The sequence below is a fragment of the Convolutriloba macropyga genome, chromosome 3 (genome assembly GCF_964194025.1).
Source record: "Convolutriloba macropyga chromosome 3, txConMacr16.3, whole genome shotgun sequence".
Classification (NCBI taxonomy): domain Eukaryota; kingdom Metazoa; phylum Xenacoelomorpha; order Acoela; family Convolutidae; genus Convolutriloba; species Convolutriloba macropyga.
Window position 1 is genome coordinate 73,240,636 of NC_134470.1, and position 25,105 is coordinate 73,265,740.

Genomic DNA, 25,105 nt, shown 5'->3' on the forward strand with positions numbered 1-25,105 from the left:
TTTTTGGTAGTCGGCTAAATGCCCTGTCGGTCAATACGGCGTCCACCGTGGGGCGGGGAGGTAGCGGGTGGAGGGGGGGGGGGGGGCTTTGTATGTTAACGCAAAAAATGCTGGCACTGACTGTGTATTATTTATTTTGTTCAAGCGACGCTCTGAAAATTACTCAGCTTTCGGCTTATTAGTACATGCCTCGATTTGTGTATTTCTGAGAAATACAAAAGTGTTGGCAATAAAATGAGCAGTGTTCTAGAGAAAGAAAAATTACATGTTAAACAGAAAATTATTAACGTTTTTAGATTAAAAACAGTAGCTTCATAACCAGCTTTCAATTCATAAGCAGATTATTTATTGAACCAAAGTAACTCAACATCAGTTGTAACAATTCAATCTGTGCTGCACGCCGTGAAGGTAATATTTAATATTTTATATTTACTGATTATAGTATTCGAGAAAAAGAGGACATTTATAGGTGACTTGAAAATCATGGAACTATAAGCTCGTCTTTTTTCTTCAGATCACTTGATATAACTTGGGGGGGGGGGGGGGGGGGGGGGGGCTAGGACAGTTAATCGAAAGCGATATTCAACGCGTTGAATTGGGTAATTGTATTGAAAACACGAGCTTGCTTGTTCATCCGTTTGACGGTCGTAAATTTCGATTATTGTGATAGATCCATACCAAGTCCCAGGGGCCGTTGAGGCATGGCCAAATTAGCTAAACTCCATGTTTGGAAAATAGTAAATAAAGTCTTAACAGTTGTCAATTGCAATATTTCATACTGTTTTAGTTCACTTTATATATCTACTATCCCAATTCTTACAAAATATCACTTGCCATATTACGGTCTTATTGAGATTTGTAAAGCATGAATCTCAATACTTCTAATGTATATCAAATGATCTCCAGAGAACTGATGCCCTTAGTTGTCCCATTTTGAAGAGAACCTGTCAAGTTTTTTGACGAAAACTTGACTACATTTAAGCTGGCATTCTCATCGATTCCGCTTCGATTCCGCAAACGAAATCGGTTTGCCAAGTCTATGAATCATTAACTGATCAAATATAAATATAATCTGTCCTATATAGCGATTTAATAATCGAACGATCGAAAACTCAGACATGCTATTTGAACACCAATGCGATCAGTTCAATGGAAATGTTTTCCCCTTAGAATAGAATAGTTAATGCAATTGGATAGTATTGGACAACATTTCAAATCATCACATCCAATTACAATCCAATTAGGACACAAAATGAGCATAATTGCTCTTCAAGTCTGTGCCCATATACCAAAAAATTAATAACCCAAATAAATTGATGTCATCTTGCTGAAGCGTATTAAAAGTTAGTAATAGAGGGTAAAAACATCCCTATTATCTTTAATGTAAAGCTCACTTATTTTTGATATATGTGCTTTCACTTGCTGAAAACTAAAGTTTTGAAAGTTTTCGGGTAATAAATTCAGTTGTTTTAGCCAATTATATGTTTTCTTCAACAAGTTAGCTAATGACTTTTTGTTTTTTGTAGTTTTCGAAATTGGTGGGGGAAATAGGCCTCTTAAACTCCATCTCGTTTGTTTTTTAATGACTGCTAGACTTTGCGGAATTATGTATTGTAGCGGAGATTCGGACCTTATTTGTTTAAAAAGTTCTTTGACAAGTTCAATCACGTAAAGTTCGTATACAGTATATATCTTGTTGTCAATTAGTGTAAGACCTAAGGATTCATATTTTTTCCTGAAAAAAATTGCTCGAATGATTTTTCGCTGTACCCTATCAATTTTTTCTAAATTCTGTTTGCTTGTGTTCCCATAGACCAATAGACCATAAGTTATGACCGATTTGGCAAAAGAGTCATAAAACATTAGAAGACACCTTCTTGGATAAAAATGTCGTACCCGATACATTAGTCCGCAAAACTTGTTCAGTTTTTTAACAACAAAATCAACATGATCACGGAATGTTAAGTTCTTATCAATGTAGATTCCTAAATACTTACAAGATGTGTTGTAATCTAGAGCATTATCCTGGAGTTTTACTTTTTCTTTTGTGGGTTTACCGAAATTTATAGCTTCGCTTTTGACATAATTAATTGTTAATTTGTTAGTATTAAACCAGTTGGAAACTCTTTCAACATCCATTTGTAGAGGCGAATTATTGTCATTACTGGCATTAACAACAGTAGTATCATCTGCGAACATTACTAAAGTGCTTTCATTACAAACTGCGGGGAGATCATTGATATACAAAATGAACAAAAAAGGGCCCAGAACAGAGCCCTGAGGTACGCCACAAACTATTTGCTTTTCTGTCGTTTTTTTGCATCCTGCACTTACAAACTGGGTGCGCCCAGTTAAATAATTCTTTAATAGCTCTAAAATTGGACCTCTGAATCCATATCTTTCTATTTTTAGTAACAAAATTTCATGATCTATTGTATCAAAAGCTTTGCTTAAGTCAATAAAACTAGCTTTCCCAGTTGATTTGTTGGCAATAACATTTCGAATATACTCCGTTATGGTGGCAACTGCATGCACACATGACATTTTAGATCTAAAGCCAAACTGATTGTTCGCTAGCAAATTATTTTTTACACAAAATTTCATCATCCTCTTAAGTAAGATCTTCTCCAGAATTTTGCTTATTGTACTCAGTAAACTGATAGGTCTGTAATTACCAGGGTCAGTCTTGTTTCCTTTTTTATATAAGGGTATTACTTTGGCTATTTTTAATGAATCTGGGAAAATACGCTCTAGCAAACAATAATTAATGGCTCTTGCAAGATGACATTCAATAATGGAGAACAACACTTCAAAATTTCGTTTGAGATTCCATCATGACCAGTACTTTTCTTGTTTTTCATTTTCCTCAAGATTTTTGTAACCTCTGATTCATTTGCTTGATGAAAGTACCATCGTTTTTTCATTATTGCGTATATTGAAACTGCTTTTTTCGTTATTAAATTTTGCAGATAATTTTGGTCCAATTGAAACAAAGTAATCGTTCAAGTCATCAAGATTTGGTAAATCGATGGTATTGTCCTTTCTTTTACAAGTTTTTAGTGTCCTATAAATAATTTTTGGGCTTGGATTTTTGCCTAGTTTTTTGAAGTTATCGTCTCTTTTTCCATTTCTTATCAAGTTAGTTACCTTGTTCCGTATTTGTTTATATCTAGTTTGGTTTTCAATAGTAGGCTCTGCTATCCATTTTTCAAAACATTTTGTCTCTCTGTACAATGGCATTTTTGATTTCATTTGTAATCCAGCTTGCAGATTTAGGAGAATCAGATGTTTCGAACACCTTTTCAGGCGCAAATTTGTTTAAACCTTCAATAATTTTCTTGATCATTGTACTCATGTAATCATTAGCATTCAAATTCTCAGGAATTTTTTTGATATTCTGGTCTAAGACGAAAAGAAAATTCAGCGCTTTGTCTGTTTTGACTGATTTCAAATTTCGCATGAGTACCGATGACTGAATGCTTTTAATTTTTAAGCTTGATACAAAAAATTCAGCAGTTAATATAAAATGATCGCTTATTGTCATCGCTAGCGTTTCAGTTTTTATGTTTGTTTCAGTGATTATATGATCAATACAGCTCTTTGAATTTTTGGTTACCCTTGTAGGCTTTGAGTTTTGTACTTGAAAATCAAGTGATCTTAAAAGATTCTCATAATTTTTTGGACTTTTTTCTCTCTTTAATATATCTATGTTGAAATCACCAAAGATTAAACTTTCCTCTTTTGAAAACTTCAAACAATGTAAAATGGTTTCCAGCTTTGGTTGAAAATCAGTTAACTTCAAAGACGGAGGTCTATAAATCACACAAAAATTATGCAAACATTTCTCGTCGTATTTCACTTGTAAAATTAAGCATTCAATTTCTGTGTTAGTATCCGGTATTGTATATTGAAGATTATCTCTAATGTAAAAGGCTACTCCACCAGATCGTCTCTTAGCGTTGTTTCTGGGTTTCGACACTATTGTCTGATAACCTGGTAGATCATAGTCGTCAGGCTGGTCACTATCTTTTAACCATGTCTCAGTTAAAGCAATAACATCAGGTTTTTGATCTAATGTATCAAGGAAAACTACTAGTTCAGCATGATGGAATCTCAAAGACTGAATGTTTAAACCCAAAAAAGTTCGGCTTTTGTTTTTAGTATGACAATCAATGATGTATGAAGACTAAATCGGATTCTCTTCACTGCTCTGATTACTCGAGAAGTTATTGCATTCATCGTTCAAGTTTGTACTTTTTTTGGACGGCGGAGACTCTTTTTCAACCAATAAATTGAATACTTCAGTCAAACAGCATAACCTGTCCAGCTTGTCAAATTGTTTGGTGCCACAATGCTTTTGAAAACTTCCTTGAGGTGATTGAAAAGCCACCTGCCGACTTCTTTTCGATGGTGTTTTCTTATTTTCATAAGGTTCTTGTGCCAACATCTCTACTGTTTCCATACCCCATTCGTTTTCAGTATTACCATTAGTTCCCACAAGGTAATCAACTTGATGCCGACTGTCAACTGGATACCAAGTTGTATCGTTTTCTGAGAACTTAACGCGTACTTGGTTTTTGTTCGTGGTTGTAAGAAGATTTTTTTCTTTTCTGCAATAGTTGTACAAGTCTCTATCACTTTCCGCTAGACGCTCGTTTATGTGGATTTTTGCCCCAGAAACCGGATCAAAAAAAGAATTGCGATTAAACTATACCGAATCGCGCTGATGATTCTAAAGAAATTTAAGAATTATGGATTTTCTTTTACCTTTCCCAGGTAGGTAATGGCAGGCCGCAATATCATGAGTTTCAATTGGAATTTGTACTGACCTGATTAACTCACAAATTTTGTGTACCGGGTACTCACCACCGTTCTCTACCCCATGAAAAGTCAAACACATAAAAGATGAATAACGTTCCAATTTAGTAACTCTCTTTGAAAGCTCCTCCTTTTCGGTCCTTAGTTGATCACATCCTCTACGCAGTTGGTTGATTTCTTCTTTTTGATAATTATTTTCTTTAATGAAATCCAGAAATAATGAACGCATTGAATTTTTATCGTTAAGATCAATTGAGTTTAGTTTCTCATACAGCGCCATAGTTAAGAATGCAGTTGAAATTTTATTACGTAATGCCGTGTAAAAGAAAGCGACTGTTTGCTAACTGCTCATTTCGTGCTCTGAGGCTCGATTGCATCTGTTTTGTTTTACATGTCTGTTCCCAGTCCCAATGAAATGGGGGCTGGGAAGTTAATACCCGCTCTCCCTTTTTGTGCAGCTAATTTTGGCCGACCGATATCTTTTGTGCGGAGATATAAAAGCAGATATAAGAGCATATCATTGGAAAACTCCTGAAATAAAGTGAATCAATTGTTAAAGATTTCCACTTTTTTTCTCAAATCTTTCACAAATTTTTAACGTATAACATCTATAATTATTTACCAGCTGCTCACCAAATCAGTTGCGACGAGTAAAACTTTACACAGTCCAATTTGTTCAGAGGTTCAAAATATGTCCGGTCATTTTGTTTTTGAAGATCGCTTTGTAACTGAATATCCGCTTTATATTCATACCGTTGCATTACAATTTGTTTTGAATATTTGCTTATGTTAGTTTTTTCAATATCGAACCAGAGTGATTTGCTATAGATTACACAATACAGGATCTCTATAAGTATACCAGTTCAATTCGATAGGCAAACAAATCGAAGACAAAGATTTATGTCTTAGAACTATTTATGCCAAAATATTTGAACCTTAACTTATGTTTGGTTTTGCCGTTTGTACTATTAAGTTGAATTACCAGAAGCTGGGGTTCGTAACAGTTGAATTGCAGCTCCAGTAATTCGTAGATATAAGACACAGTAACAAATACTTTACTGCACAAGAATAACATTGCAGAACACATTAACAATTTAGTGCTCAAGAATATTTGAAACGCAAGACACTGTAACACGTTTTTTGATGCTCAAGCATACTTTTGTTTGAAGGTCTTTTCCTGCTATGTTTCTTGTTTTGTAAAACAATCTGATGTCAACGATTGACGTCACTTTACTAATTGATATAATTTTTTCTGTTTTATTTAGTATAAATAACTTTGGTAGAAATAGCTGAGCGGAGGAGTTATTAGCGTTCTCTTTGCATTTATTACACAAGAGGACACTAATATGTGCTCCTCTGAATTTGTATTGTACGGTGCTCTGTCCCTTCTTGTAAGTTCTTTGCACAGATTTATTAGATGACTATGTTCAAAACGGTATAAACGTCAACGCCCAGGAAGCATTAATTTGCATTAATTTAAAGTCTCAAAGCTTGCTTTAATTGTTTTTCAATTCTTGATATTGCTAGAAGTATTCAAAAAGCCTAATATCAAAGACATCATAAACTTGCTTGAAATTTTTTGAGCCCCAAGTTGTGCAGTTTTTCAGAGATCTTTGCCCCTTATTTGTAGTTTCAGATTAAATGTTCACAAATTGACGTTGGTTTCAGTATATTTAAGTTTTGGGCAGGCCTAATTTTTTCATAACTCTGATGTATATCTATTGGCTTTGCGCAGTTAAAGAAGAACAAGGTTATTTCTTCAAATTTTCATTTTTTTTGGGAAAATTCAGTATTTTTTGAAATTTTGACATCTATCAGCCAATTTAATTTTTTTGGTGCAAAAACATGGATTAATGGTTAGATGTTAACGGGAAAAATAGTTTTGAAGGGATTGGTTCCTAAGACTACAGCAAATGCTAGTATTTTGTGCCCATTTCAATGGTTTGAACGTTTTAAATATTCTCAAATTATTTGTCTTCTGTAGATTTTGACGAGAAATTTGAAATTTTTTTTGAAAAATGTTATAAGGTCGGGCACTCTGCATTTCCTAGAGCAAAGCAAAATTTTCTGGAGTTTTAAGTTGTAGGTACATATAAGGCTTAGTTCTGATGGCGTATGCACTGGGCATATTTCAGCTAATTAAGTGTATTAAGCGAACCGCAATTTTGTTTGATAGTTTGTTTTTTTCGCCTGCTTTTAGTCTCGTACTAATGAAAACAAATTTTTCTTGGTTGCTAACCTCTCAGTTCTCCGTTTACTGATTTTTGTTGAAATTATATTTTTATATTAAATATCCTTGTACCTAAAGTGTCTTCAATACAAAAGCTATTATTATAAAGTTTCTCAATGTTTTTGGAACAAATTTCTATAATTGTGCTTGAAAATTTTTTAGATCTGTCTATCATTTTTTAGTGACATTTAATGTATTTGAGTATTTGACCTGCCTTGTTTCTGATTTGTTAAAAAAAGTTTCAAGTTTGATGTTACATTACTTGTTTGTCATTTTTGTTCTGATTTAATTAATAATAGAATACGGTAGCAAAAGCTGAGAGGAGAAGTTATTAGCCTTCTATTGAATTTTATAAGCTAAGAGAAAGCTTTCAGCTGCTCATCATAAATTGGATTGTTTTCTGCTCTGTCGTTTCTTGTAAGATTTTTGCACTCCCTTTTTTATTGCTATGTTCAAATTGGGATAAAATGGCTACTCCCAGGAAGCATAATATTGCATTAAAACCTAAAAGCTGACGGTAGCAGTCCTTTAATTTTTGTTTGCAGTGGAAAAGCTGGGACGGCTTAATTTCAAGGTATAAAGGTAACTTCTTGAATTCTTAAGCCAAGAATTATGCAGCTATTCATAGACTCCGCATTTTCTTATGGTTTCTGTAAATTAAGATCTTAATTGATCGTTAGTCTCAATTTATAGACGTTTTGAGAGAACATATCTTTTTTTCATGATTCTTTGATGTAAATGTATTGGTCTTAGTATTTTTTCACAAATATCTTATTTTTTTTATATCCGTCCCCGAATTAATCCATGGGCATGTGCCATTGATTAGATTTTGGCAGCAAAGAAGATCAGCAACTTAGAGTCATTTTTTAATTTCTGCAGATTTTGACGAAAAACATTATTTTTTCTTTTTTTAAAAAAAAAATTCAACAAGTCTGCCCATCTTGCATTGAAAGAATCAATTAATACTTTTTCTAAGCCTTTGTTCTGAGGACGAAGAACGATCAGTGAATTTAGAGTAAGATGCCAATTGCATGATTGTTTGACAGTTATTGTTTATGACTGCTTCTACAGCCTCCTTAAAGTGGAAACTGATTTATTTCGCCTGTTAACTTCTGAGTTTTTTTTGCTGCATGGCGTTTTGAGAGTTGACCTTGGTATTACATAGCCGAGTACCAATAATTTTCAAGAATTACTAGAAAGTTTTTAATTATTTACACTATATTTTTGAAATTGTTTTCCGTTTATTTGGCTCGCAATTTTTAATTAGTCGGCTTATAAGTTAAAAAGGTTTTTTAATTCGTTCGTTCAATTTTGTTAATTGAATTTCTTGTATTTCACGATCTGTCCTGCCATGTTCTTCTGTCAATTTTTTTCATCGCTTGCTCAATTTTGCAATAATGTTTTAGTGTCTGCTTTGTTGCCTCCAAATTTTTTGAAGTTAAATTATAATTATTTGAAGGCAAATTAACAGTATACTAAAACGCATTTTTTTCAAAAGAAGGGAAAAATTAAATTGTCATTAGTGAAAATATTTAGGTGATCGATGTCACAGCGTGAATTTGCCGCATTAACTTTAAACATCAGTGCTCAGCTAGCAGGAAAAAAAATTTTTGAGCATATATTAGCAAGTTTATGCTGGAAATAGTATGCCCACATCAAAATCATCAATTCAGTTGAAACGGGGCTGAATGTTCGTTAGCACATAATGTTCGTACTCAACTCGTCCAATTTTTTTTTACTTAATTGTCTACCAAAAGAAGTGGAGATAGGAAACTTACAAAATTCAGCTTTCAAAAATGATTAGCGTTTGAGTAAAAAAAGTTATAAACTCAAACTACTAAATAATTCCAATGTTTAATTGCCAATATTTTTGCCGCAATTTTGCCAATTTATTTTGCCAATATATTTAAATCTGCCATTAATTGGACCACGAGACAAGACAAAAAACAAACGAAATAAACAAAAACAACAGACATTAACTACGGCCAAAACGCAATATGACTTTAAAAACAAATAATGAAACACTTAAAATACCATCAGATAAAACCTAAATAACACAAATTCTCTTCTCTATCACTGACAAGCAGACGAAACCTGATATTGACGACACAAAGATACAAGTTGACAGAAAGAAAACAAAAAGAGCCTCGCTAAAAATCACTGATTTTTTGAGAACAAATAAATTCAAAGTCGCTCAAAGCAGTACTCATCGAATCGATTGGTAGCATCAAATAGCCTCTTTATAAGAATGCTTTTCAATAAGGAGCCAATCAGGTCCGTCATTCATTATAACAAGTCTTAAAACTTTGAAAAGAACAGTAGAAACAAGAAATAACCAATTTTTTTTTAAAAATGCAGAAGGGTCAGAGCCACTAAAACCATGAGAAATGCGTTGAAAATTTTATGTATTTTATTGGGTCTTCTTAACCATTAATCAAAAATTACAAAATTTTTACTAAAACTTCTGGCATATAATTAATTAAAACTTTTTAGTCATCAATTGAAGGCATTAATAAGGTTCACTTATACGCCGATGAGTTTTTTTTAGGAGACCTTAAATTAATCAGAATAGGTCTTAGGTCTACAGAAAATAACAAATAGTGGCGAAAACCAAGTCAACAAATAAAGGCTCGAAAAGGTGTTATCAAAACCATAAGCGATTCACTAAAACGTTTCGAATTGTTCAATAAGGCCAATTTTCAAAGCCACTGCGATCTTTTGTAATTATGATAATGAGGCAGACTTCGAAAAACGAAGCAAAAATGTGAACAAATATCCAAAAATCTGATTTTTTAAAAGAAAAAATCTTAGTATCAGAGTCATAGAACCATTAGTTAAGTTATAAAACCAAACAGATTTGTTTTTGTTTCAATTGGAAGACAATGTAAACTCATTAGTGAGAATGCTCTTCACGTTCACAGAAATAAGACTAAGAAGATGGCACCAAAATTCTTTTTAATGTATATTTTCAAATTTTTATAACAGCTGTTAGGTCCGAAATCAAAGCAATAGATATTTTCTCTTATCCTTCTTCAGGGAGCCGGTTCTTGTTTTGAGTATTGACACTAAGTCGTGGGACTGCAAAAAGAGCAACAAATGCGGGCAAAACTCAAATGTTTTTAAAAGTTTACGAAAACAGTGTAGAAGCCGTAAAAACCATGTAACTATTCTATTCTCTGAAAACGTTGTATTTGTTTTGAATGTTTTCGCTGAATGTTCTTTGAATGTTTTGTGAATGTTTTGAATGTATTCGTTTGAATGTTGATGGGATCTGACATTATTGGAACTTTGATATAAAATTCGACTTGTCTGTAACTGACTTCAAGAATTAAAATTAGAAAAACGTTAGGAAGAGACAGCTCCGATTCGAATATTTTTTATTGTCTTAATCCATGAGACCAAAACTAGCTCCTATTTTGCCCTGCATCTATTAGAAACATTGAATTGTTTCAAATCTCAGCATAATAAATAATTTTAAACAACCATTTGATACAAAAAAATCCTAAATTGAACAGAAATGACGCTGAAAGAGAAAAATGAGATGACAACGCTCTATGATATCACCAATTCTTAGAATGAAAATATCGATCAACCAAAACTGACTGAACAAAAAAAGAGTGAGCAAATAATTGCTCCCCTAATATCTAACAATATCACTGTGCACATTGAGTGTTTGCTACTATTTATCAAACGATGAGTTTTATTCCTTTTTCGAATAATTTTTATCCCTGAATTGATATTTTAAAAGAAAATCGTCTTTAATGTTGCCTGTTTTTTCCTTGAGCTCCCATGAGCTCCCATTAAGTACTTTGCAAAGTTTTTCTTTCTATTTAACCCGAATTTCTCATTTGATTTTTTTGCACATTAACTTGCTTAATAATGTAAATTACTGCAATAAGAACTAAGTAAACCTGCAAGGTCTACGAACACTTGCTACAAAATACTGAAACCTAAATCATTTTCGAAATCCAGAAAAATGAGCGACGGTTCAATTATGTAAATTGTTCAAAATTTATTTAATCTGAGTAGATACTCAAATGACGTAAACAAGACAAAATTGGGCTAGACAAATTGGGCTACTATTTATCAAACGATGAGTTTTATTCCTTTAAATTGTTCAAAATTTATTTAATCTGAGTAGATACTCAAATGACGTAAACAAGACAAAATTGGGCTAGACAAATTGGGCTACTATTTATCAAACGATGAGTTTTATTCCTTTTTCGAATAATTTTTATCCCTGAATTGATATTTTAAAAGAAAATCGTCTTTAATGTTGCCTGCTTTTTCCTTGAGCTCCCATGAGCTCCCATTAAGTACTTTGCAAAGTTTTTCTTTCTATTCAACCCGAATTTCTTATTTGGTTTTTTTGCACATTAACTTGCTTAATAATGTAAATTACTGCAACAAGAACTAAGTAAACCTGCAAGGTCTACGAACACTTGCTACAAAATGCTGAAACCTAAAGCATTTTCGAAATCCAGAAAAATGAGCGACGGTTCAATTATGTAAATTGTTCAAAATTTATTTAATCTGAGTAGATACTCAAATGACGTAAACAAGACAAAATTGGGCTAGACAAAAAGTTTAAATCTGTCGAGCAGCAAAAATCACAAAATTTATGCAAAATTATATGAAGCACCAATTGATTTTTTCCTTTTTTCAGAAAATGACTCACTTCATTTGGTTGGATCTGAATAAGTATTGTGCCTCATCACTTGCTTAAGTAACCAAGAATAGGAAATTTTTCTTACCGGTTAGCTCATTACAAAGACTGAATCAATAAAAAATTTGTCAAATTGGCATAACAGAAAGTGGCAAAAATGGCATTCTGTATCTCTTGAGTGTCAAGTTTTGGAAAATAGTGCTTTATTGCAATCGATTATTGCCCTATTGTTATTTTTGCCATATTTTTCCTATGGACATCCAAACAGCTGAAAAATTTCAAAAAAAATTAAACTTTTGAGCTAAGTCATGCATGTGCTTTAATTTTTTCGGAAGATTCCATATTTTGTGTTTCTGTAACACTGTTTTTTTTCGAGAAAAGCCATTGCAATAAACCTCTGAAATTTATTTCTAATAAAATTGCCTTTTGGCAACCCAAAAAAAGCCAGAATAGAAAAAAAGCTGGACAACGTATCGCATAATTTCTGTATACCTGACCTACAGATTAAACAAAAGCATTTTCTTCAAAAAAAATTTTAAGGTAACTTTTAAAAACAAAATTTTTTGAATAGAGCAATTAATCATTCTTGCAAATGATTTGGTCAGCTACTAATTTGGAAACAAAACTAGTTTTGGATAGTTTTAAGTTTGAGGTTTTACGAAGTGACTCAAGTACCGAGAGGTTATTTTAGCCCGTCTTTTTCTTAAAACCAAACAAAAAGTTTATATATTATGCGTTCACGCATAATGTTCCGCCACCAGTAAACCTCATTCTTGACTTAATTGTCTAACAAATGACCAAATGAGGACGAGAGAAAGCTTTCAAAATATCATATTTTATGAAAAAATTGGTGTATCCATTTAAAAAATCACTTTAAATCTAAACCACCAAGTCAAATAATGCCCCATTAGAGAGCCAATATTCCATGCCATTAATGAGAATAAAAGACAAGAAAAAAAACAAAATCAAATAAAAACAATAATTACTTACGACCAAACTCAATGTTAATCTCTTTTTCGAAAAAAAAACTAAGCAGATTGACTTGCAAGTCAACCGAGAATATATGGCGAACGCACACTTTTTGTAAAAAAAATAGCTCCTAAGTCTGGAAACCATTAGTTAGACACTAAAACCATTTAGGCTACCATACGAAGACATTGAGGCCTATAATAAACCACAATTTCTTACGACTAAAAAGTAACCAACAAGCCACAATCAAAAAGTTAATTGAATTTGGCGCGAAAACAAGTTCAAAGCCTAAAAAACTAAATCTACTCACTTCAAAAAATAAATAAAATTGAATGCAGGTTCTTTGAATGCCATTAATGTGATAAATGATTTGTCATTAATGTGATAATCTGACAGGAAGATCTACCAAGAGCCTAAAAATTTTGTTAAATTAATTGCCAGAAAACACTAATTCAATTTATAGCACATTACTGGAGACTATATCATATTTCACTTGACAGACGATTGAAACTCTCTATACGCTGAGACCATGCTACACGGTGGCAGAAATAAAATAAAATATGGCATATCCAAAAAATGATTAGTTTTATTGGAAACAATTTATTTGAAACCCCTGGCATTAATGAGAATAAAAGACAACAAAAAATCAAATAAAAGCCAAAAGAATTTTTTACGAACAAAACTCAATGTCTATCTATTTTTTTGAAAAAAAAGAGTAACAAGGTGAAATAATATTAACATAAAATCTAAACTAAGCAGATTGACTTGCATGTCACCAGATAACTTCTGGGACCGGTCTTTTTTGAGTATAAATAACATTTAGACAAAAAAAATTAGGGCAACTTTAAAAGACTTTTATACTTTTTGAAGACACATATTCAAACTTAAAAAATAATTTTGAAAACAATTAACTCCAATGTCTGTAAGTCATTAGCTGTACCATAAAACCATTTATGCCACCATACGAAGACATTGAGGCCTATAATAAACTAATATTTCTAACGACTAAAAAAGGAACCAACATAGGCAAAAATCGAAGTCGTTTAATTTTCACGCGAAAACAAGTTCAAGGTCTAAAAATCTAAAGCTTCTCACTGCAGGTATTAATTAAAATTGTTTGCACGTTCTTTTAACGCCATTGATGTGATCAATGGTTTGTCATTAATGTAATAATCTACAAGAGGGTCTACCAAGAGCCTGAAAAATGTTTCAAGGTGACATAAATAAAATAGAATATGGCAACTCCAAAAAAACGATAACTTTTTTGGAAAACGATTTATTTGAAACACCTGCTATTAATGAGAATAAAAGGCAAGAAAAAATCAAATAAAAGCCACAAAAATTATTTACGACCAAAACTCAATGTCTATCTATTTTTCAAAAAAATGAGTAACAAGGTGAAAATAGTTTAACATAAAATCTTAACTAGGCAGATTGACTTGCATGTCACCAGAGAATATATGGCGAACGCACACTTTTTGTAAACAAATAGGTCTTCAGTCTGGAAACCATTAGCTAGACACTAAAACCATTTATTCTACCGTACCAAGATAATGAGGCCTATAATTTGCCACAATTTCTCACGACTAAAAAATAACCAACGTAAGCAACAATCAAAAAGTTAATTGAAGTTGGCACGAAAACAATTTCAAAGCCTAAAAAAACTAAATCTACTCACTGCGAAAAAAAAAATAATTGCAGGTTCTTTGAATGCCATTAATGTGATAAATGATTTGTCATTAATATGATTTTCTGTCGGGAAGGTCTACCATGAGCCTCAGAAATAAAAAAAAACCAAATTGATAATACACCAGTGATGACTATTTTAAATTTCACTTGACAGACGATTGAAACTTTCTATATGCTGAAACCATGCTACAAGGTGACAGAAATAATATAAAGTATTGCATATCCGAAAAATTAAAATGTAAACAAAAAATTAGGGCAACTTTAAAAAACTTTTCTGTTTGAAAACACTTTTGTTCAAATTTAAAAAATACTTTTTATACTTTCTGAAAACCTTCAACTCCAAAGTCTGAAAGCCCTTAGCTATACACTCAAACCAATTATGCCACCATACGAAGATATAAAGGCCTATAATTAATTACAATTTCTTACGACTAAAAAAGAACCAGCATAGGCAAAGCTTGAAGTCATCTGAATTTCAGGCGAGAACAGGTTTAAAGCCAAAATATATACTAAATTTTCTCACTGCAAATATTAAACAAATTTATTTGCACTTACTTCGAACGCCATTGATGTGATAAATGGTTTGTCATGAAAGCCATAATTTGACAAGAAGAACTATCGAGAGCCTCAAAAATGAAAAATTTGATTGCCAGAAAACATTAATTATACTGATAATACACCAGTGAACAGTATATTATATTTCACTTGACAGACAATTGAAACTCTCTATGTGCTGAGACCATGCTACACGGTGACAGAAATAAAATAAAATATGGCATATCCGAAAAAAAATTAATTTAAATGGAAACAATTTATTTGAGATCACTGCCTTTAACAAGAATTATCTACGACCAAAAATTAATATCATCTATTTTCGAAAAAAACAGAGTAATAAAGTGAAAATAGCTGAACATCAACCCAAACTGAGCAATTTGACTCGCATGTCGCCAGAGAACATGTCGGACCGTTCTTTTTTGAGTATAATTAAAATGTAGACAAAAAAATTATGGCAGCTTTAAAAAACTTTTATACTTTTTGAAAACACTTATATTCAACTTCAAAAATACTTTTATACTTTTTGAAAACATTTAACTCCAAAGTCTGGAAGCCATTACCTATACACTAAAACCATTTATGCCACCATACAAAGACATTGAGGCCTATAATTAACTACAATATCTAACGACTAAAAAGGGAACCAACATAAGCAAAAATTGAAGTCATCTGAATTTCACGCGAGAACAAGTTTAAAGCCAAAATACATATACTAAGTTTTCTAAAATATGTATACTAAATTTATTTGCACTTACTTCGAACGCCATTGATGTGATAAATGGTTTGTCATTAATGCCATAATTTGACAAGAAGAACTACCGAGAGCCTCAGAAATGAAAAAATTTCATTGCCAGAAAACATTAATTAAATTGATAATACACCAGTGAACACTATATTATATTTCATTTGACAAACAATTGAAACTCTCTATGTGCTGAGACAATGCTACAAGGTGACAGAAATAAGATAAAATATGGCATATCCAAAAAAGGATTAGTTTTATTGGAAACAATTTATTTGAAACCCCTGCCATTAATGAGAACAAAAGACAACAAAAATATCAAATAAAAGCCAAAAAAAATTTTTACGAACAAAACTCAATGTCTATCTATTTTTTTGAACAAAAAAGAGTAACAAGGTGAAATTTATTTAACATAAAATCTAAACTAAGCAGATTGACTTGCATGTCACCAGATTACATCTGGGACCGGTCTTTTTTGAGTATAATTAACATGTAGACAAAAAATTTAGGGCAACTTTAAAAGACTTTTATAGATTTTGAAAACACTTATATTCGAACTTAAAAAATAGTTTTATACCTTTTGAAAACAATTAACTCCAGTTTCTGGAAGTCATTAGCTGTACCATAAAACCATTTATGCCACCATACGAAGACATTGAGGCCTATAATGAACTACAATTTCTTACGACTAAAAAGGAAGCAACATAGGCAAAAATTGAAGTCATTTAAATTTCACGCGAAAACAAGTTCAAGGCCTAAAAATCTAAAGCTTCTCACTGCAAATATTAATCAAATTTATTTGCACGTTCTTTTAACGCCATTGATGTGATCAATGGTTTGTCATTAATGTAATAATCTGACAAGAAGGTCTACCAAGAGCCTGAAAAATGTTTCAAGGTGACATAAATAAAATAGAATATGGAAACTCCAAAAAACGATAACTTTTTGGAAAACGATATATTTGAAACACCTGCTATAAATGAGAATAAAAGGCAAGAAAAAATCAAATAAAAGCCACAAGAATTATTTACGACCAAAACTCAATGTATCTATTTTTTAAAAAACTGAGTAACAAGGTGAAAATAGTTTAACATAAAGTCTTAACTAAGCAGATTGACTTGCATGTCACCAGAGAATATATGGCGAACGCACAATTTTTGTAAACAAATAGCTCTTCAGTCTGGAAACCATTAGCTAGACTCTAAATTCATTTGTTCTACCGTACCAAGATAATGAGGCCTATAATTTGCCACAATTTCTCACGACTAAAAAATAACCAACGTAAGCAACAATCAAAAAGTTAATTGAATTTGGCGCGAAAACAATTTCAAAGCCTAAAAAAACTAAATCTACTCACTGCGAAAAAAAAAATAATTGCAGGTTCTTTGAATGCCATTAATGTGATAAATGATTTGTCATTAATATGATTTTCTGACGGGAAGGTCTACCATGAGCCTCAAAAATAAAAAAAATCAAATTGATAATACACCAGTGATGACTATTTTATATTTCACTTGACAGACGATTGAAACTCTCTATATGCTGAGACCATGCTACACGGTGACAGAAATAAGATAAAATATGGCATATCCAAAAAAAAGGAATAGTTTTATTGGAAACAATTTATTTGAAACCCCTGCCATTAATGAGAACAAAAGACAACAAAAAAATCAAATAAAAACCAAAAGAATTTTTTACGAACAAAACTCAATGTCTATCTTTTTTTTTAAAAAAAAAGTGTAACAAGGTGAAATTTGTTTAACATAAAATCTAAACTAAGCAGATTGACTTGCATTTCACCAGATAACATCTGGGACCGATCTTTTTTGAATATAATTAACATTTAGACAAAAAAATTAGGGCAACTTTAAAAGACTTTTATAGTTTTTGAAAACCTTTATATTCAAACTTAAAAAATAGTTTTATACCTTTTGAAAACAATTACCTCCAGTTTCTGGAAGTCATTAGCTGTACCATAAAACCATTTATGCCACCATACGAAGACATTGAGGCCTATAATGAACTATAATTTCTTACGACTAAAAAAGGAACCAACATAGGCAAAAATCGAAGTCATTTAATTTTCACGCGAAAACAAGTTCAAGGCCTAAAAATCTAAAGCTTCTCACTGCAAATATTAATCAAATTTATTTGCACGTTCTTTTAACGCCATTGATGTGATCAATGGTTTGTCATTAATGTAATAGTCTGACAAGAGGGTCTACCAAGAGCCTGAAAAATGATTCAAGGTGACATAAAATAGAATATGGCAACTCCAAAAAAACGATAACTTTTTTGGAAAACGATTTATTTGAAACACCTGCTATTAATTAGAATAAAAGGCAAGAAAAAATCAAATAAAAGCCACAAGAATTATTTACGACCAAAACTCAATGTCTATCTATTTTTTAAAAAACTGACTAACAAGGTGAAAATAGTTTAACATAAAATCTTAACTAAGCAGATTGACTTGCATGTCACCAGAGAATATATGGCGAACGCACACTTTTTGTAAACAAATAGCTCTTCAGTCTGGAAACCATTAGCTAGACACTAAAAGCATTTATGCTACCATACCAAGATAATGAGGCCTATAATTTGCCACAATTTCTCACGACTAAAAAATAACCAACGTAAGCAACAATCAAAAAGTTAATTGAATTTGGCGCGAAAACAATTTCAAAGCCTAAAAAAACTAAATCTACTCACTGCGAAAAAAAAATAATTGCAGGTTCTTTGAATGCCATTAATGTGATAAATGATTTGTCATTAATATGATTTTCTGACGGGAAGGTCTACCATGAGCCTCAAAAATAAAAAAAATCAAATTGATAATACACCAGTGATGACTATTTTATATTTCACTTGACAGACGATTGAAACTCTCTATATGCTGAGACCATGCTACACGGTGACAGAAATAAGATAAAATATGGCATATCCAAAAAAAAGGAATAGTTTTATTGGAAACAATTTATTTGAAACCCCTGCCATTAATGAGAACAAAAGACAACAAAAAAATCAAATAAAAACCAAAAGAATTTTTTACGAACAAAACTCAATGTCTATCTTTTTTTTTAAAAAAAAAGTGTAACAAGGTGAAATTTGTTTAACATAAAATCTAAACTAAGCAGATTGACTTGCATTTCACCAGATAACATCTGGGACCGATCTTTTTTGAATATAATTAACATTTAGACAAAAAAATTAGGGCAACTTTAAAAGACTTTTATAGTTTTTGAAAACCTTTATATTCAAACTTAAAAAATAGTTTTATACCTTTTGAAAACAATTACCTCCAGTTTCTGGAAGTCATTAGCTGTACCATAAAACCATTTATGCCACCATACGAAGACATTGAGGCCTATAATGAACTATAATTTCTTACGACTAAAAAAGGAACCAACATAGGCAAAAATCGAAGTCATTTAATTTTCACGCGAAAACAAGTTCAAGGCCTAAAAATCTAAAGCTTCTCACTGCAAATATTAATCAAATTTATTTGCACGTTCTTTTAACGCCATTGATGTGATCAATGGTTTGTCATTAATGTAATAGTCTGACAAGAGGGTCTACCAAGAGCCTGAAAAATGATTCAAGGTGACATAAAATAGAATATGGCAACTCCAAAAAAACGATAACTTTTTTGGAAAACGATTTATTTGAAACACCTGCTATTAATTAGAATAAAAGGCAAGAAAAAATCAAATAAAAGCCACAAGAATTATTTACGACCAAAACTCAATGTCTATCTATTTTTTAAAAAACTGACTAACAAGGTGAAAATAGTTTAACATAAAATCTTAACTAAGCAGATTGACTTGCATGTCACCAGAGAATATATGGCGAACGCACACTTTTTGTAAACAAATAGCTCTTCAGTCTGGAAACCATTAGCTAGACACTAAAAGCATTTATGCTACCATACCAAGATAATGAGGCCTATAATTTGCCACAATTTCTCACGACTAAAAAATAACCAACATAGGCAACAATCAAAAAGTTAATTGAATTTGGCGCGAAAACGATTTCAAAGCCTAAAAAACTAAATTTACTCACTGCGAATAAAAAAAAAATTAATTGCAGGTTCTTTGAATGCCATTAATGTGATAAATTATTTGTCATTAATGTGATTTTCTGACGGGAAGGTCTACCATGAGCCTCAAAAATTTTGTTAAATTAATTGCCAGAAAACACTAATTCAATTTATAGCACATTACTGGAGACTATATCATATTTCACTTGACAGACGATTGAAACTCTCTATATGCTGAGACCATGCTACACGGTGGCAGAAATAAGATAAAATATGGCATATCCAAAAAATGATTAGTTTTATTGGAAACAATTTATTTGAAACCCCTGGCATTAATGAGAATAAAAGACAACAAAAAATCAAATAAAAGCCAAAAGAATTTTTTACGAACAAAACTCAATGTCTATCTATTTTTTTGAAAAAAAAAGAGTAAGAAGATGAAATTTGTTTAACATAAAATCTAAACTAAGCAGATTGACTTGCAAATCACCAGATAACATCTGGGACCGGTCTTTTTTGAGTATAATTAACATTTAGACAAAAAAATTAGGGCAACTTTAAAAGACTTTTATAGTTTTTGAAAACACTTATATTCAAACTTAAAAAAATAGTTTTATACCTTTTGAAAACAATTAACTCCAGTTTCTGGAAGTAATTAGCTGTACCATAAAACCATTTATGCCACCATACGAAGACATTGAGGCCTATACTGAACTATAATTTCTTACGACTAAAAAAGGAACCAACATAGGCAAAAATCGAAGTCATTTAATTTTCACGCGAAAACAAGTTCGAGGCCTAAAAATCAAAAGCTTCTCACTGCAAATATTAATCAAAATTATTTGCACGTTCTTTTAACGCCAGTGATGTGATCAATGGTTTGTCATTAATGTAATAATCTGACAAGAGGGTCTACCAAGAGCCTGAAAATTGTTTCTAGGTGACATAAATAAAATAGAATATGGCAACTCCAAAAAAACGATAACTTTTTTGGAAAACCATTTATTTGAAACACCTGCTATGAGAATAAAAGGCAAGAAAAAAATCAAATAAAAGCCACAAGAATTATTTACGACCAAAACTCAAGGCCTATCTATTTTTTAAAAAACTGACTAACAAGGTGAAAATAGTTTAACATAAAATCTTAACTAAGCAGATTGACTTGCATGTCACCAGAGAATATATGGCGAACGCACACTTTTTGTAAACAAATAGCTCTTCAGTCTGGAAACCATTAGCTAGACACTAAAAGCATTTATGCTACCATACCAAGATAATGAGGCCTATAATTTGCCACAATTTCTCACGACTAAAAAATAACCAACATAAGCAACAATCAAAAAGTTAATTGAATTTGGCGCGAAAACGATTTCAAAGCCTAGAAAAACTAAATCTACTCACTGCGAATAAAAAAAATTAATTGCAGGTTCTTTGAATGCCATTAATGTGATAAATTATTTGTCATTAATGTGATTTTCTGACGGGAAGGTCTACCATGAGCCTCAAAAATTTTGTTAAATTAATTGCCAGAAAACACTAATTCAATTTATAGCACATTACTGGAGACTATATCATATTTCACTTGACAGACGATTGAAACTCTCTATATGCTGAGACCATGCTACACGGTGGCAGAAATAAGATAAAATATGGCATATCCAAAAAATGATTAGTTTTACTGGAAACAATTTATTTGAAACCCCTGGCATTAATGAGAATAAAAGACAACAAAAAATCAAATAAAAGCCAAAAGAATTTTTTACGAACAAAACTCAATGTCTATCTATTTTTTTGAGAAAAAAAAGTAAGAAGGTGAAATTTGTTTAACATAAAATCTAAACTAAGCAGATTGACTTGCATATCACCAGATAACATCTGGGACCGGTCTTTTTTGAGTATAATTAACATTTAGACAAAAAAATTAGGGCAACTTTAAAAGACTTTTATAGTTTTTGAAAACACTTATATTCAAACTTAAAAAAATAGTTTTATACCTTTTGAAAACAATTAACTCCAGTTTCTGGAAGTAATTAGCTGTACCATAAAACCATTTATGCCACCATACGAAGACATTGAGGCCTATAATGAACTATAATTTCTTACGACTAAAAAAGGAACCAACATAGGCAAAAATCGAAGTCATTTAATTTTCACGCGAAAACAAGTTCGAGGCCTAAAAATCAAAAGCTTCTCACTGCAAATATTAATCAAAATTATTTGCACGTTCTTTTAACGCCAGTGATGTGATCAAAAGTTTGTCATTAATGTAATAATCTGACAAGAGGGTCTACCAAGAGCCTGAAAAATGTTTCTAGGTGACATAAATAAAATAGAATATGGCAACTCCAAAAAAACGATAACTTTTTTGGAAAACGATTTATTTGAAACACCTGCTATGAGAATAAAAGGCAAGAAAAAAATCAAATAAAAGCCACAAGAATTATTTACGACCAAAACTCAATGTCTATCTATTTTTAAAAAAACTGAGTAACAAGGTGAAAATAGTTTAACATAAATTCTTAACTAAGCAGATTGACTTGCATGTCACCAGAGAATATATGGCGAACGCACAATTTTTGTAAACAAATAGCTCTTCAGTCTGGAAACCATTAGCTAGACACTAAAACCATTTATGCTACCATACCAAGATAATGAGGCCTATAATTTGCCACAATTTCTCACGACTAAAAAATAACCAGCATAAGCAACAATCAAAAAGTTAATTGAATTTGGCGCGAAAACAATTTCAAAGCCTAAAAAAACTAAATCTACTCACTGCGAAAAAAAAATAATTGCAGGTTCTTTGAATGCCATTAATGTAATAAATGATTTGTCATTAATATGATTTTCTGACGGGAAGGTCTACCATGAGCCTCAGAAATAAAAAAAAACCAAATTGATAATACACCAGTGATGACTATTTTATATTTCACTTGACAGACGATTGAAACTTTCTATATGCTGAAACCATGCTACAAGGTGACAGAAATAATATAAAGTATTGCATATCCAAAATATTAAAATGTAGACAAAAAATTAGGGCAACTTTAAAAAACTTTTCTGTTTGAAAACACTTATGTTCAAATTTAAAAAATACTTTTTTAGTTTTTGAAAACCTTTAACTCCAAAGTCTGAACGCGATTGGCTATACACTCAAACCAATCATGCCACTATACGAAGACATTAAGGCCTATAATTAATTACAATTTCTTACGACTAAAAAAGAACCAGCATAGGCAAAGATTGAAGTTATCTGATATTCACGCGAGAACAAGTTTAAAGCCAAAATATATATACTAAATTTTCTCACTGCAAATATTAAACAAATTTATTTGCACTTACTTCGAACGCCATTGATGTGATAAATGGTTTGTCATTAATGCCATAATTTGACAAGAAGAACTACCGAGAGCCTCAAAAATGAAAAATTTGATTGCCAGAAAACATTAATTAAATTGATAATACACCAGTGAACACTATATTATTTTTCACTTGAGACAATTGAAACTCTCTATGTGCTGAGACCATGCTACACGGTGACAGAATTAAGATAAAATATGGCATTTCCAAAAAAATAATTAATTCAAATGGAAACAATTTATTTGAGATCACTGCCTTTAACAAGAATTATCTACGACCAAAAATTAATATCATCTTCGAAAAAAACAGTAATAAAGTGAAAATAGCTGAACATCAACCCAAACTAAGCAATTTGACTCGCATGTCGCCAGAGAACATATTGGACCGGTCTTTTTTGAGTATAATTAAAATGTAGACAAAAAATTATGGCAGCTTTAAAAAACTTTTATACTTTTGAAAACACTTATATTCAACTTAAAAAATACTTTTATACTTTTTGAAAACATTTAACTCCAAAGTCTGGAAGCCATTACATATACACTAAAACCATTTTTGCCACCATACAAAGACATTGAGGCCTATAATTAACTACAATATCTAACGGCTAAAAAAAGAACCAACATAAGCAAAAATTGAAGTCATTTGAATTTCACGCGAAAAAAAATTCAATGTCAAAAAATATACTAAATCTCAGTGCAAATATTAATCACCAGAGAATATATGGCGAACGCATACTTTTTGTAAACAAATAGCTCTTCAGTCTGGAAACCATTAGCTAGACACTAAAACCATTTATTCTACCGTACCAAGATAATGAGGCCTATAATTTGCCACAATTTCTCACGACTAAAAAATAACCAACGTAAGCAACAATCAAAAAGTTAATTGAATTGGGCACGAAAACAATTTCAAAGCCTAAAAAAACTAAATCTACTCACTGCGAATAAAAAAAATTAATTGCAGGTTTTTTGAATGCCATCAATGTGATAAACGATTTGTCATTAATGTGATTTTCTGACGGGAAGTTCTACCATGAGCCTCGAAAATAAACAAAATCAAATTGATAATACACCAGTGATGACTATTTAATATTTCACTTGACAGACGATTGAAACTTTCTATATGCTGAGACCATGCTACACGGTGGCAGAAATAAGATAAAATATGGCATATCCAAAAAATGATTAGTTTTATTGGAAACAATTTATTTGAAACCCCTGGCATTAATGAGAATAAAAGACAACAAAAAATCAAATAAAGCCACAAGAATTATTTACGATCAAAACTCAATGTCTATCAATTTTTTTTAAAAAAAACTGAGTGACAAGGTGAAAATAATTTAACATAAAATCTTAACTAAGCAGATTGACTTGCATGTCACCAGCTCCAGAGAACATGTGGGACCGGTCTTTTTTCAGTATATTTAAAGTGTAGACAAAAAAATTAGGACAACTTTAAAACCTTTTGTACTTTTTGAAAACAATTTTATTCAAACTTGAATTTTTTTTATACTTTTGAAAACACTTATATTCAACTTAAAAAATACTTTTATACTTTTTGAAAACATTTAACTCCAAAGTCTGGAAGCCATTACCTATACACTAAAACCATTTACGCCACCATACAAAGACATTGAGGCCTATAATTAACTACAATATCTAACGACTAAAAAAAGAACCAACATAAGCAAAAATTGAAGTCATTTGAATTTCACGCGAAAAAAAATTCAATGTCAAAAAATATACTAAATCTTCTCAGTGCAAATGTTAAACAAAAATATTTGGACTTTATTTGAACGCCATTGATGTGATAAACGATTTGTCATTAATGTAATAATCTGACTAGAAGGTCTACCAAGAGCCTGAAAAAGGTTCCAAGGTGACAGAAATAAGATAAAATATGGCACATCCAAAAAAGTCATTACTTTTGGAAAACAGTTTATTTTAAACACCTATTATTAATGAGAATAAAAGACAAGAAAAAATGAAATAAAGCCACAAGAATTATTTACGATCAAAACTCAATGTCTATCAATTTTTT

The 25,105-nt window shown here is 31.4% G+C and overlaps 1 protein-coding gene across 1 annotated transcript in view; it reads left to right on the top strand.

Moving 5' to 3' along the window:
- Nucleotides 1-261: 261 nt before the first annotated feature.
- LOC142336732 (uncharacterized) overlaps nt 262-25,105 on the top strand; it is a gene marked incomplete at its 3' end in the record, with an annotated part of 47,106 nt that continues 22,262 nt past the window's right edge. Inside the window, exon 1 of the mRNA XM_075385644.1 lies at nt 262-408. The remainder of the gene's footprint in view (nt 409-25,105) is intronic.